Raw genomic sequence first — 14105 nt, 5'->3', positions numbered from 1 at the left:
AACAATTGCTATTTATTATTGAAATTGCCATAAGCCTCTAGAACTTGCCAAAACCTTGTAAAACCGACCAAAACTTGCTTGAGATCTCTAGAGCCTCACAAAACTTTTACAACTGTCCTAATTACTTTCAAACAATGACTACGTTTATATCGAGCAAATTGAATCCGCTTATTCAATCCGATCATGTAAACCGTCATAAAATCCTCGATATAAAAGACGCGGATTAACGATTAGAGTAACAGGATTGAAATGCTCTATCCAATTGAGACGGTGACGTCCATGCCATGGATGTCCGATGTAAACAGGATTGACTTGACATTTTTGAGTTTGACAAACATAATAATACTGCACATGTGGACTTGCTTATAGAATTTCCAAATCTTCTGCTTCATTTAGCAGTACGTCCCTGATATCGATTGATCCACTTCAGCGACTTCAAAGATTCAAATGTGCCGCGATCGCGTGGAAACCCCCGTACAGGCGTCCGGTCGTTTCGGAGCGCCAACTAAACCAGGGGGGGGTGGCCCCCCAATGAAATAGGGGGCTGTAAACGCGCCCATATCCAGTCAAACGCATCTTGCGTTACGAATTTCCGCCATTAGCGCCTTTTATGCGGGATATACAGCGCCGTGCGAGCGTACACGATAGCGACAAAGCCCCATTTTTTTTTCCGCTAACGTGTGTGACGCGCTCGCAAGCGGAAAATATTTATACAAAAGGTCGCTAAAGGGAAAATTTGAAATTTAAAGCGGAAACGGCCACACACGCAAAAAAGTAAAAGTAAAGTAGTCGCGGGTCGAAAACCTGCTTCAATCCACGGTGGGATACTTCAAAGAAACAAAACGGAAGTTTAAACTTAAGCGGACGTAAATGTGGTCGTTCAGCCGGACAGCGGTCAAATTCTCTGTTTTTTACGACAGATAACCCGATAAGTTAATTAGAAATTAAGGTAGGTACATGTAACACTTAAACGCGGATTCTCTTGGGACCATTCGCAAAGGGGTTTGTTATAGATTCTATTATTTGCTCTAGCGGACACAATGGTGCAATCTAAGCATATAGAAACCTGTATCTAGGAGGACAAAAGCTGGCGTCAAAACGCGAAGCCCGAGCAGGGCTGTAGAAAAAAATCCCTCAGACGAGGACAAAAAACGAAGGGTCGTGGCGTTGTTCTTCTATTTCGCGAGTGGGATTTTCCCATGGGAGACCTTTACAAATTATTTTAGCTGGTAGGTACTCTAATTAAAGGAAGAAACATTGAACAAAACTCTGGTAGTTCGTAGTTCAGTATATCAGTACCGTGCCCTTAAAGGATTGAATTCGAACGTTCTATACGCGGATTAAGCCGCTATTCCCAACCGAAAACCTAATACACCGCATCTCGCGTCTTTTATCTAAAAAAGGACCGTTAACCCTAGTCCTAAATGTTTTTTTGTCCACGTGGGATCAATAGACGCGCTGGGAAACCTTAAGAAGGAATTGGTTTGCCCTTTTTGTCCTCGAAGGATTCAACCAAAATTGTTCACCGTAAAATACTCGGAAAAATTAAGCACAGTGGAATGAAATTCGTTTGACTTAAAAATGTACTTAAAATCCTTCTGTCAAATGGTAAATATGGCAGAAAACTGCTCAAGAAACAGCATACTATACAGGGTAATTCAAATTCGACCCTCACCATTGGGATCTCAGAAACCATAAGAGATACGAGAAAGTTTAAATTGAGGCAAAATTGCGCAATGTAAAGCTCAACCAAATGCCGTTTTAAAAATTTGGATTTTCCGAGTACTTCCGAAGATATCCGAAAAAAACGGAAAATTTGATTTTTTTTTAAATTTATTTCTAACCTTATTTGAAGGGATATCCGAAAACTAAAAGCATCTTTTCATTGCCACTTTTTCCTAGCTATTCGATGATGGATTCAAATTTGCCACACGACGTTTCGTTTTTTGTCATCAACTTTCTTTTTTCTTATGGGCGCCATATTGGATTTTTAGCCCACCAAATAGTACGTTTTATTCTGATTTTAGTGATGTATAATAACTTTTGATTTGCTTGATAAATGACAAAATAATTCAATAAAAACTATTTTTACTTTAGTTATTGGCTTTGAGTTAATGGGACGTTCTACAAAATGTCATTATTTGACAGTACTTGTCAAACACGATAATTCGGACGATCATTAGAGCAAGTCAATCATAGTTAAAAATGTATCTAGAAAAGAAACCCCCGCAGAAAATGTTATTATTATACAAGCATTGCTGAACTATTTAGGTTAATCAGAAAAAGAGATTTGTTAGCATTATCTCTAACTTAAAAGGCTCATTTATGTTTCCATGAGAAAGATAATCATTTTAGGAACTTCTTTTTTTGCCAAATTTCAATTTTTTATAATGTTGTGCAAGTTTATAGTTATTTATACAGCAAGTGACTTAAACCATTTTTTATTCATTTATATTTGTTCGAGTGAATAAACCGGTTTAAGTCACGTGTTTTATACAGTATTTTATTAAATTTCGACTTCTTATATTAAAAAAAAACTAAAATTACAGTTCTATTAAATTTGCACCGCGCCCCGTAGATGTAACATTGATGTTTATTTGTTTACATCTGTAAATAGGCGAATGTCATTCAGAGTGATTTAATAGTTATTTATACAGCAAGTGACTTAAACCATTTTTTATTCACGAAAAGAACAACCAGAGCGTAGCGAGTGGCCTAAGTTCTTCGAGTGAATAAACCGGTTTAAGTCACGTGTACATCTTTGTGACTAAGTATGTTCAGGTCAATTGCGTGTGACAAGTACTACCAAGTAATCTTCATAAAACGTCTCATTAACTCAAAGATAACTAAGGTAAAATTAGTTTTTATTGAATTATGTTGTTATTTATGAAGCAAATCATAAGTTATTATACATCACTAAAATCAGAATAAAACGTACTATTTGGTGGGCTAAAAATCCAATATGGCGCCCATAAGAAAAAAGAAAGTTGATGATGGCTGCCAAAAAACGAAACGTCGTGTGGCAAATTTGAATCCATCATCGAATAGCTGGGAAAAAGTGGCAATCAAAAGGTGCTTTTAGTTTTGGAATATCTCTTCAAATAAGATTAGAAATAGATAAAAACAAAAAATCAAATTTTCAGTTTTTTTCAGATATCTTCAGGAGTACTCAGAAAATCGAAATTTTTAAAACGGCATTGGGTTGAGCTTTACATTGCGCAACTTTGCCCCAATTTAAACTTTCTCGTATCTCTTATAATTTCCGAGATCCGGTGAGGGTCGAATTTGAATTACCCTGTATACCAAAAATCAAACAAAATAAGGATGACATCACCCGAAAGGTGTGCAGAGTTGCAAAAGTGTTTTGGGACAGAATGACTTGGTCATTATTGGCTTTTTAAGATACTCCCTTTGGTGATCAGTTTTGAAAACGTTTTTGGGCATTCCAGCTGTCATTTCTTCCTTTGTTGAATTTGACACTGGTTTCGTAAATATGAAGTGACATGCTATTTATAATCAGTGATGTAAAACCAGTATATTTCGAGTCGGAAAATGTCCATTATTGGAAAGAGAAAATGTCAAACTTGTCATTACCAGTGTCAAATTTTTCATTGTTATTGTCAAACTTGTCATGCATTCTAATGAAATAACTTAAGACATTTAAATTTAATAATAAAAATTACATCAGTGTCCGGATTTAGAGTGTTTTGACAGAAAAACCCTATTTTTCGACTACTGACTTTGAAAGTACCTCATGTACGCTTCCATTTCAAAGCAGAAAGTGGTTATTTGCCGCACGTGTACAGAAAGTGAATCATTTTCTGTCCTAAAGCGTTTTCGCTTCCTACTAACAATCTACCCACCAACTTTTTCGGCGTTTTCATAACAACGCTTGACATACCTGTTTGAAATAAAGTCATTCCGTCAAAGTGATTTATCGGTGACAATAAGTTCGAGCTACGAAAATGATGTGAATTGTCCTTCTACTCCACCCCACAGCAGTCGTCGAAAAAATATCGTCTATATTTCGAGCCGAAAGTACTTTTGCCGCTTTTAGATGATTGCAGCGTTCGGCTTCGCCTCAAGCTGCAATTTTCATGTGCAAGAGGCAAATAACTACTTTCCGCTCTTAATATAGAATATACTATTTCCGGTTAGATATTCGCTCTATGCGGAAAAGTTACTTTAGTGCACTAGTGTGGAAAAGTACTCCTTCCCGCACTCAAATGAGTGCAAAATAGTGCACTTTACCGCAGCCGAGTAGGAAAAAAATATTAATTTTTAATTTACAGATTTCCCAATTTTTCCGGAAAAATTTCCATAAATTTAATTTTGCAAAAATTTTACATTCCCGTTTATAATGTTTTGTTTGATTTTAGTTCAAATGGCGCTGCGACCTTAAGTTAGGTGGATAGGAAACACATGTGACAAACTGTCAAGTTGTGCCCACATCTTAGTTGGCTGCATTGCAAGACTTTCTGGACTAAATTGACGTTTTCCAAGTTGGTACATTGTAAATAATGATTGATACGCCCCTGAGAGTAACGGAATACGCGAACATCAGGTAGCCAACACCATACGGGTCCCTTTTTCTTCCGTTTGGCGGTCGGGGCTCATCCCCGTTGATTAAGCAGCCGGCGCGGAGCAGTCGCCAAATTGGTCGCCAATGCACGACAGGAATGCACCGTCAAAAAAGATCATTATTCCGAGGAAACCAAGTCATGCTTCGAGGCTTTACGATGCTCCCGAACACGTCAAAAGTATTAAAGATTATAGTTACAGGGAACGCCAAATATACACACTTCTTAATGAAACGCCATCATCGAGGTAATTCGAATCATTAGGCAAGGTATTTAGACAAAGGGGCATTCGAGCCGACGAACAGCGGCCCAATTTCAACTAATAGAATCCCGGAGGGGCTGCCGAACGCAACGGGATAATTTAGGGATAACAACCTGCTTTGGAGAGAGATCGCGGGTTCAATAGCCCACGATTGACCCTAAGGGCATCTTCCAAAGTCCTTATTGCCAGATCGCAAATGGATTTCCCTTTTGGTCATGCCGACTTCTTTGACCTTTTGCCGAAATTGGATACGGCATCGATATGCTCATCCGCAAATTTTGATTCGTTTTGGTCTCCGTCCATAAAAAAATCTGAGTTTTGTTATAAAATATCTAAGTAATTGGTAGAGCTTGTAACTCAAATGCATAAATCTCCATACAGTGGCTAGTTTGTGATTGGTCAAAAAAAAGCACCAAGCTTAAGGCTGCTTTTTTGACCAATCACAAACTATACTAATTGTACTGAGACTGTCACTTGACTAACTGTCAGACACCAATCACAAATACTTTACGCAAATTTTGCATATGTGGCCTTACTGTGCATATTACACAGAGTGGCCAAAACACAACGTCTTTAAAACTGTAAAATATCAAATTTCTTTCAAACTGTCAAACACTCTACCCAAGAACTATCAAAGTATCTGATTAATGCCAATTTTATTACAGATAGAGAAATCTGGAGGGCTACGTTACTGATACAAAATCTATGATATAGTCTATTTTGGTTGATTTCAACATGATTCTACAGGGTGTCCCTAAAAAAAATGTTACCACAAATTCTTGATGTTTAAATATGAGGATCTAATCCAACTTACCTTAGTTCAAACGTGAATGATGTCAAAGATACAAAGTGTCATAATTACAATTTAGTTTTTGTTTTTCGCAAGTAATTTTTTCAAAAAGTCCTTTCAAACTGTGTTTCTGGCAGTTCAAACTTTGACACCGCTTTTCTCCCTGACTGTACCTAATTTTGTAGTATTTTTATAGGCTATTGGATAGAGAATTTAATGAGGATTCCAAAAATGTGCTTAAAACAGTAATTTTTTCACTCCAAGTGAATTTTACAGGCTATTTGTCTCTGACTGTCCTTTCCAACTGTGATTCTGGCAATTCAAATTTTTCACACCGCCTTTCTGCCTGACTGTACCAAATTTTGTAGTGTTGTTTCATATTATTGGATAGTAAATTTAATGAGGATTCCAAAAATGTGCTCAAAACAGTTATTTTTCCACTTCAAGTGGGTTTTACAGGCTATTTGTCCCTGACTGTTCTTTCAAACTGTGTTTCTGGCAGTTCAAACTTTGACACCACTTTTCTCCCTGACTGTACCAAATTTTGTAATCTTTTTTATGCCATTGAATAGCGAATTTAATGAGGATTTCAAAAATGAGCTCAAAACAGTAATTTTCATACTCCAAATGGGCATTATAGGTGTTTTTGTCCCTGACTGTCCTTTCCAACTGTGCTTCTGCCAGTTCAAATTTTGACACCGCTTTTCTCCCTGACTGTACCTAATTTTGTAGTATTTTTATAGGCTATTGGATAGAGAATTTAATGAGGATTCCAAAAATGTGCTTAAAATAGTAATTTTTTCACTTCAATTGGATTTTACAGGCTATTTGTCTCTGACTGTCCTTTCCAACTGTGTTTCTGGCAATTCAAATTTTGACACCGCTTTTCTCCCTGACTGTACCTAATTTTGTAGTATTTTTATAGGCTATTGGATAGAGAATTTAATGAGGATTCCAAAAATGTGCTTAAAATAGTAAGTTTTTCACTCCAAGTGGATTTTACAGGCTATTTGTCTCTGACTGTCCTTTCCAACTGTGTTTCTGGCAATTCAAACTTTGACACCGCTTTGCTCCCTGACTGTACCTAATTTTGTAGTATTTTTATAGGCTATTGGATAGAGAATTTAATGAGGATTCCAAAAATGTGATTAAAACAGTAATTTTTTCACTCCAAGTGGATTTTACAGGTAAATTTGTCCCTGACTGTCCTTTCCAACTGTGTTTCTGGCAGTTCCAATTTTGACACCGCCTTTCTGCCTGACTGTACCAAATTTTGTAGTGTTGTTTCATATTATTGGATAGTAAATTTAATGAGGATTCCAAAAATGTGCTCAAAACAGTTATTTTTCCCCTTCAAGTGGGTTTTACAGGCTATTTGTCCCTGACTGTTCTTTCAAACTGTGTTTCTGGCAGTTCAAACTTTTACACCACTTTTCTCCCTGACTGTACCAAATTTTGTAATCTTTTTTATGCCATTGGATAGCGAATTTAATGAGAATTTCAAAAATAAGCTCAAAACAGTTATTTTCATACTCCAAATGGGCATTATAGGTGATTTTGTCCCTGACTGTCCTTTCCAACTGTGCTTCTGCCAGTTCAAATTTTGACACCGCTTTGTGCCTGACTTTTCAAGGATTAAAACTTTAAATTTGTTATTAAAAGTACGGTAAATTTTAATTTAGATTGATATTAGATGTTTAGTACTAGTAGACTATATGTCCTCAACTACAGTCCGATTCTCCAAAGTTGACCATCACGTGACCAAAGAAACTTGTGAACTCGGAGGCATTCTCTTTTCATGACTAATGTCAAATGTCAGCTCAGAAATACGCAAATACATTAGAGGGGATATACCGTTAGTATTTACAATGTCTGTCTCATTTTAACTTACTCTAATAAAACAAGATGGTCTCTGTTACTACAGCTTAAAACTTAGGTTAATACTTCTGCCAAAATTCGTCTTTTTTATTAATTAATTCTTCTTGGTAGTTTTTTATGTTTTCTAATACTAAATTATTAATAAAAAATTAAAATATCAATCGTAACATTCAAGTTAGATGTGAACCACAATATTGTAGGAAAATAGAGAACAAACGCACCTATTAGCAACACCGATGAAAAATATTGTTTTTTCACTACTAACATAATAAACATACCATTATTGACCGATTAGTAAGTTGAGAAATTAGTTTTCTCTACCTTAATGATCATTGTTGACCTAGGTCAAAAATAGAGTCTAATCTCTAGTTCTAATCTGGCACAATACACCGACAAAGAAGGAAATATTATTGACCTAGGTAAATAATAATGTCAATGTCCATTAAGACATCTGACATATGAAATATACTTGACTTGACAGATAAATTAGGTTGTCTACCGCCTAACTATACTAGAAAGCCTAGAAGGTGCTTGTCAAAAATTCCAATATGGCGGGAAGAGTGGTGACAGTTTGTATTGTGGAAATTGAGTTTTTTGAGGATTCGATGAATTTTTACGGTTTAAAATCAAAAAGTACTAGGTACTTGTTACATGCACAGGTATTTGAGTTACATTTTAAAGCATCTTTCATTGTGAGAGCAACAAAAATAACTTTGAATGAATGTTCTTGGTAATAACATACGAACCATTTACCAGTTTTGCTTACTTAGTTTCAAGGATTTACAGATTTTCTTACATTGAACAGTGTTTAAACTAGTTTGTTGTACTTTCCAGGACAAATGTTCTAACCAATTTGTTTAGGCTGGACTCGATTGTGTATAAAAAAGCTCTATCTATACATATTTGGATCAGAAATGAACATTTATTTGGTTTTTCACTCACAACTTGCAATCAATTACACGAAACAATTAAAAAAAAATAATAAATTTCTTATTGCATCTGCATACGTTTGTGTATAGAACCAAAACCGCTAACGCCGCCATTAAAAGTGACATTTTAGGCTTTCTTGTATAGAGGGCGGTGGGTTGTCTCTTCATGTTGTTGTTTTGTTGTTATCTTAAATTTTTAAATTTTCAATAAAAGGACCATCAAAAATATTGTTAATAGTGGAAAAAAACGCTATATTATTGGCGTTTAGACAGATTTTATTAACCTTATGACATACGGTCATTAAAAGCTTCTGTCTAAACCTTGGTTAATAATATACTATTTGAGTTTTGACTTAATTTCATTTCATTGGTAGGCACCGTAGCACGTGAGTGCACAGCACATTAGAATTAGACGTAAACTGCGCATGCGCTGTATCGATAATTTAAGTTTAGACTAAGTTATTTTGCACCTGATCTGTCACATTCAAACCTCAGCTTAGCTTAAGTTGTACTTCGACTTGGAAGTGTCGGGGAAACAGGCATAAGTAAAGTAAAAGTACGTTTCAAATTTATTCATCTTTGATGTTTTCAATGAACGATTTTACAGTACTAGTGCGGTAATAAGTGTTTTTCTGTACCCTTGTTGTGTTCTTCACAGTATAGTGGAATAAAATTATGATGTCAATTTTAAGATCAATTTCTGATTCAGCAAAATTACTGCAACTTTGCTAATTTAAACTATGCTGTCAGTATGCAATCACCCTGTACATAACAACATATTATTTGAATCATTTAAATGAAGTAGTGAAATGACGAGCTGCCACTGAACCCGCGGTTCTCATTCGCGACTTTATCGAAGACCCACACTTTATTGGAAGTTGGATCGACCATCTGCACCCTCGAGGATGCACGTTATAATAATTGTGAAACACGCGGCCGCGGATCGTACGGGGCCCCTCTCTCCCTCCACCACCCTCTCGACATTCGGAGCTCCCCGTCACTTTTATAATTAACGAGAAAACGGCCCCGGTCGACCCTCGGGGCTCCCTCCCCCCCCCCTTCTTCGCCCCCGAGTCTCGTAATAATTGCCCGCGTACCGGGTAGCTGGGCTTGGCGTGACTGCGGGACCGCGGGAACAAAAGCCGTTTTCGGGAAACTCGATACTGAATAACGTAACAAAAACCCAAGTTCGGTTCCGAAACGTCGGCGGTCGTATTTTGTTTAGGAGCCGCCACCCAAACGGGACAAAGGAAGGATCTTTTTGTCGGTGTTGTTTCGCCACTGCGGAGACCTTTCTCGTTTCCGCGATGGCGTTTTTCAAATTAATTACCGCTAATTTTTCCCCTTAATTTTCACTTCCTTAACGCGGGAAGTGTACCCCTTCGGGGATCCCAAATTACCGGCATCCATCACGAAAATCTCGTCCCGGCCCTAAAAAGACACAGGAAACACTTATATAAAACACGTAACACGTGACAGCTCAGTCTAAATGGTTAGCTCAGTCACATGAATGTGATGATCAATCTTTTGGCCCAAGCATTGTCCATCCTTGTCAACTGTAGATTTATTGCCATTGGCCAGGTAGTTAGGTCGTAATTTGACTGGGAAAATTCAGGTGTCAAAATGTCACAAATCAAAACTGACCACTGTTCATTATTAGAATCCTAAAAACGAAAATAGCGGTAATATTTACTGGGTTACCTGAGCCGTTTAGTGTCCATTTCTTCTTGAAATCTTAGAACAGGAGTTAATTGCAAAATTATTAAACCTTGCATTTACTTTTGTGAATATATAGGTCTGTTCCATAGAAAGCATTATAAATCTTCGAGCAAAAAGAATCGCCATCATTGCCCCCCACATTCATCTACTGCGCAATTGAATGAAACTTCCGAAGTTAGTCGTAAGACAGTTTTGTTTATATTTAGTGGTATGTGAAGTTAACTAAAAACCCCAAAGATTTGTAGTTTTTGTTTGTTTTGCTTTTCGGTCCGTTAAGGATTAATTTTTGCAAACTTAAATTAGTTGAATTATTATTGACGAGTGGATTTGTGAAAAGTGGGCAACAGCAGATTGATTATCGTCACTGATTTCTGACAGTTTACGGCCGCCTTACTGTCCCCCTCTTTGATTGCTATTGCTCCTTCCTGTATTTTTTTATTCATTGTTATAGATCTAGATCTCCATCTTAAATAGGAGGCCATGAAGACACAAAATTTGACATTTGATCAAAAGCTATTTCGTTAGAATCCGCCGCCGGAGGGAACCACTTCATTTTTTCTAAAAATCACCTGACCCTATGATTACAAAATTATACACACGCCACGTGACCTTTGGATCATATCGCGTTTAGATCCGAAAGAAAACGACTAATTTCCTAGTTGTCATTGTTGTTGTATCTATTTTGAATTTAAAATTTGAATATCGTTCACTAAATGCATATTTGTGTTGTTCGTGAGTTTTGTGAGTGATATGAGGATGTCAGATTATGAACCAAGAGCAGCAGCAGGTTTCCTAAGTTTCCAAATCCCGAAAAAAACCCCAACATATTTAAAGCTTATGACAACCTTGTTGAAAATGACCTAGTTTTTACACTCCCGCCATAAAAAAATATTTATCAAGTGAGTATTGTTGAATTATTTTTTTGTTGATAAATAACGTATTACCTATACAGTATAAAATAGCATCACAAATAGTATGTTGTAGTGTTATCTATAGTATTAATGAATTTGCGTTGGTAAAAGCATTATGGTACAACTTACTAACATTTTTAATCAAAACCTGATATTAACAAATTAGAAAAACAATAAAACATTTCACATTTTATAGTAAAGGAACTTTGACGCCCTCTAGTGGCTAAACGGTGCGATCAATCAATTCATCTGGGGATATTTTTGGATAGCTTGAAATCTGCTCTATCCTTTGTTTTCTATGACATTTTGACGTAACTTGTCAAATAAAGGTATAAACTATTCTAAAGTTTTTATTGTTTTATGTAAACCAAATATAACCGGCTTAGCAAAACACATCTAGTGTACATACCATGCAAAAACGCCCTCTGACGCAAACTGACTTGTGGCCAGTGAATGTATCTATTTCTCTCATTACTACTTGAAGATTTCCTCTGCGAACAGACCTTATGTCATTAACAGTTGACATTAGATCAAAACGTTAACTTTTAAAATATTTGAATAACCCCTGTAAATATGTTGAAGGGCTGGACAAATTCTGTCACTGTCAAAGTGTGAACTTATGTTGAATGACAAGTAGCAACAATGACGCGTTAGTCATTTGACAGATCCATAACTTCTTACACTACAACTAATCGCACAATTTTACGTCATTATCATGGCCTACATACCTAAAGTTAGATACAAACACCACCTCCTATACTTGAAAGCCTAAAATGCCATGACGGCGTAAGCGTCATTAGAAGTGACATTTTGTCTTTTGATAGATTGTAAGTAAATCTCAAATCTTGACTTTCAAACATAATAATCCTCAAAAAACTCAATTTCTACAATACAAACAAATGCAAACTGACACCCCTCTATTTCGGCCATAATGGAATTTTTTACAAGCACCTTCGAGGCTTTTTAGTATAGCAGGCAATGCTATACTAAAACACACATGACCTCCATGTGATTTTATAATCATGTCTTAACAATCTCTTGTTGAGTGTCACACACTGATGACAGCTGTCAAGCAAACTTTAAGGAGATGGCCGGCCATGTTGTTTTCTTAACATTAATTAACCTCTTAGTTTTTGGTGCGGTTTTGATTAATAAAACAGTTTATTGTAACTGATTTATTTGTCAAAAATTCGGCCTTGGACAATGAAAAACGCTCCAAACTCAATAAAAAGTTTCGGGACGGGTTTCAAAAACTTTCGCTTTTCGCCATTTTATATAACATAAATCTTCCCCGAACGGAAACTTTTCAAAACTTTTCAGCCACTCGACTTAATAAAAATTAATGGCGTTTCCGATTCAACAGGTTGGCGAAGTAATTAAGGGATCCACTTAAAAATAATAAATCGAGGGCCTGAGCACGAAGAACAGGCGAGAGAGAGACACGAATAACCCGGTAAACTTTATTTTAGTCAAGGAGCCAATGTTCTAATGTTAGATCACAGTCCGAAATGTGATTTTGGTTCAAATTTGTTTGCAATAAGTTACTACCATGGATGGATGCAAGAACTAAAAATATTAGCAAGAAAAAAATTAACTATAATAACTCACAATTAATATTGATTGGACAATTTTTTTGAGATTGTGATGTTTTTGATTCATTTTACAACAGTCATTGTGTCAATCAAATTTGCTTGAAATAAGTTAGTGTTTTAATGGATTTTGACATAAGAACTAAGAGTAATACCAAGCAAAAATCAACCTTGTGAAATAAGTAATTTATATTTTTGGTTTGGTCACTACACTGACCACCTTTTTGGGCAAAATTGCTATTACTCTTTGGTTTATCAATTGAGGAATAAAAACGCCCGGACTAAAACCTCACAACTACACAATTTTATTTCCCATTATATAAAAGTTGGCTTCGGAACGAAGGGCATAGAAAGTTTGAATGCGGTAAAGCTTTTTATTTGTTTTGTAGTTTTACTACGTTTTACTATGGCCATTCATTCATATTTTACATTTTCCCATTCATGATGGTTCGGGGGCTTATTGTTTTTGTTTGTTTTGCCCCCTTTCGCACTTTGCCGTTCTTGTTGAAACTGTATACATGTGAAATTAAGTGCTTTTGTTTGATTTGTCCTGCATCTAAACTGATTTGTAAAACGGCTCAAACAAAGGTGCCGGAAGATTTGCGAGATTCCCTTGAGCTGGTTAGGTGGTTCTTTGCACCAAAAAATTGTACGCAACCAAGAATAAAACGGGGTAGGTTCTCCAAATAGGGCCGAACACGAAGATGGTCTTTTTTTAAATTTAGTGCACATGATGTACATACACCTTAACCATCAGGGTGTGTATGCTTGAAAGGAGGGAAGGGATTTATCAAGAGAAAGGTCTGTAGAATGTGACAAGAACCTTCAATTGTCTGTTGGTTCTGTCACATTCTATCAACATTTCTCTTGAGCATTCCGTTCCCTGTTTTCAAGAATTAGCGCCCTGAATAGTTGTTCTCCCCCACTTCTATAACCTCCCACAATTGGCTCCTCCTACGATGATCATAATAATTCTGAAAATTTGGTAGTAAACCAAAATCGATGAAGACATGAAATATTTTCACAATTTCGCTTCCGGTTATATGGCACTCCCTGTATATTGTTTATTTTTGGATTCTAGGACAATTTCTAGACATATTTTATGTATAATCTCATATACCTATCTGTATCTGTTTCTGAGATATTTATCATTTGTAGTTCCTAAAAAATGAATGCAACTTTCACATGGTGGTCAAATAATGGGCCTCAAAAAATTAAATTTAGAAAGTGCGAAAAGTTTTTCAAATAGAACATCCCTGCTTTTATAATATTTTCCTACTCGGGTGCGGTAAAGTGCACTTTTTCGCACTCATTTTTTTCCGCATTGCAAGGTAAAGTTATTTCTCCGCATTGCAAGATTAATTTACAATAAATGTATAGTAAACCTGCAATTTTGAGTTTATGTGTGTAGAGCGAAAATACTCATTTGCACCAACCTTTTTATGAG

General features: G+C 36.2%; 1 protein-coding gene across 1 annotated transcript in view; it reads right to left on the bottom strand.

Annotated features, from left to right (window-relative positions):
- Nucleotides 1–14105, bottom strand: part of lobo (coiled-coil domain-containing protein lost boys) — a 68849-nt gene that overhangs the window by 42768 nt on the left and 11976 nt on the right. The gene's annotated exons all lie outside the window — the stretch shown is intronic.

This window comes from Ips typographus, linkage group LG5, assembly GCF_016097725.1.
Source record: "Ips typographus isolate SLU linkage group LG5, UJ_Ityp_2.0, whole genome shotgun sequence".
Taxonomy (NCBI): domain Eukaryota; kingdom Metazoa; phylum Arthropoda; class Insecta; order Coleoptera; family Curculionidae; genus Ips; species Ips typographus.
Note: the sequence above shows the minus strand (reverse complement) of the source record. Positions and strands in the feature narration are given on the sequence as shown.